Source organism: Durio zibethinus, unplaced genomic scaffold, assembly GCF_047325235.1.
Source record: "Durio zibethinus cultivar Kanyao isolate XHJ-2024 unplaced genomic scaffold, ASM4732523v1 HiC_scaffold_160, whole genome shotgun sequence".
Taxonomy (NCBI): Eukaryota; Viridiplantae; Streptophyta; class Magnoliopsida; order Malvales; family Malvaceae; genus Durio; species Durio zibethinus.
In genome coordinates, this window is record NW_028322783.1 from 35001 (window position 1) to 37500 (window position 2500).

Sequence of the window (2500 nt, forward strand, 5' to 3'; positions counted from 1 at the left end):
GTACCTTCAGCCGTTCCTATACCTGTCATGTTCCTTGGATTATTTACAAGTGGGATTCAAGCTCTTATTTTTGCAACTTTAGCTGCGGCTTATATAGGCGAATCCATGGAGGGTCATCATTGACTAGTTTTTGTTTTTGAAATAGTCTAGCCTTTTTTTTTTTAGCTTAGCTTAGTCCAATGCAATGTATGCGCAACTCAAGATAATCTATTTACTTAGGGACCATAAATATACAAATACGACGGTCTAGAGTAATAACAAAAAAGATTATGATATTAGAGAATTGTAATAAAAAAAAAAGGAAAGAGATCTAATCTAACTTTTTCCTAAAATTTTGGTTTGGTCCATTTTTTTTTTATTTATATTTATATCCTATTTCCCTTCAATGAATATTATCTTTATATTGATATTGTTTTGGTTTATTCAATTTCAATATTATGAGTCCTAATTTGAATAGGAATTCTTATGGTATCAATTTAGGGTCTATGATTTAAAAAAAGCTGTTCTTTCTATAGAATGATTCCCATTTCAGTCGATTTCATTCAATGCAACGATTGACCAAAAGAAAATTTTAATAAATAATAAAATAAATTGCATGAACTTAGCTCAATCAAATATTGATATTGATTTTTTATTTTTATGCAATGATTTGGTCTAATGAATTCGTCTATTTATTTAGATTGTATCCGTGTGAGATAATGATAAATAAAAGGAAGGGACGAATTGACAAAAAACGATATAAAAAATGATTAGAAAAAAAAGGGGGGGTAGAATTAGGTATATGGAATCTAATGGCTATAAGCCAACTCTTGTCCATCCTTTGAGGAATAATTCTAGAATCCGATTGAATCTAAGATATGAATAGTTGGTTTACGTTATGTAAGAAACACATGTATATGGGATATTAGATATTGACTAGTTATATATGAACTCAAAATATATCTAATCCACCCTACTACTGTGGATTTAGATAGGGATTCCAATAGAAGAATAGAAGTTCTTCTGTTTCGTCTTTGACTCTGAATTGAATGAATAAAGAGATAAAATAAAGACAAAACGAAGAATTCAAAGCAAAGAATGGGTTAGAAAAAAAGAAATGGAAGAACAAAGTATGCGCGGATTCAAAAAAATCCAGTGGATAGGAACTAAAAAAAAGATATCGAAATAGTTCTGACGGTTCAATAATATTCTCACTTCCATTCGGAGTTCTTAGTTACTTGGGCAGGTTGAATCTTAGTGATGGAATAATATAATTAAGTAAAAATTCATTGGATGATTGTATCATTAACCATTTCTTTATTTTGGTGCGAGGAACTTATCATGAATCCACTGGTTTCTGCCGCTTCCGTTATTGCTGCTGGGTTGGCTGTCGGGCTTGCTTCTATTGGACCTGGAGTTGGTCAAGGTACTGCTGCGGGCCAAGCTGTAGAAGGTATCGCGAGACAACCCGAGGCAGAGGGAAAAATACGAGGTACTTTATTGCTTAGTTTGGCTTTTATGGAAGCTTTAACAATTTATGGGCTGGTTGTAGCATTGGCACTTTTATTTGCGAATCCCTTTGTTTAATCCTATAAACATGAGAATTGTGTATTTTTTTTTTCTTATTTTATGGCTTGGGACTTACTCCTCGCTTTTTCGAATTATATCAAGATTTCACCCCTACAATTACTTATTTGTTGGGACAATAATCCATGGGAAGGATTAATTTGAGGATGAGGAATTATCACACTGACTCGCTTTCTTCCTTCCCCTTCTTAGTTCAAGAGAAACCTTTTTTATTGTTTAAAGGAGTGTTGCAACAAATGAGGTATTTTGCCATTGACATGAAACCCGCCCCCCCCTAATTCTAATAAGTATCATTATTATTGGGAATTTTCAACTGAAAAAAAAAAATACATTTCTAGCTAAATAGAATCTATTTTTGACTCCGTTTAGACGTAGGTAAATAAAAATTTATAATAATGAATAATTTAATAATAATAAATTAATTAATATTAATAATAAATTAATAATTTATTAAAAAAAAAAAAGAAATACATAGAATTAGAATAATTAGAATAATCTAAATATGATAGAATAGAATAAATAGAAAAGGAGTCAAAGTGATATAATACAAAAAAAAGAACCGAGTTCTTTTTTTTTTTTTTTAGTCTATCTAAAATAAAATAGGAGATCATATGAAAAATGTAACCGATTCTTTCCTTTCCTTGGGTCACTGGCCATCCGCCGGGAGTTTCGGATTTAATACCGATATTTTAGCAACAAATCCAATAAATCTAAGTGTAGTCCTTGGTGTATTGATCTTTTTTGGAAAGGGAGTGTGTGCGAGTTGTTTATTTCAAGAATAGGCTGGATTCACCCAGTTGCACTTTTTTTCATTATAACTAGGAAAGAAAAGAGTGCATGATCCCGCGAATTACTTCTGAATAAATTTCAAAATCATATTTAAGAACCATAGCATTTCGTCATTCATTGGTACATCGACTTTGATTCTCTATTA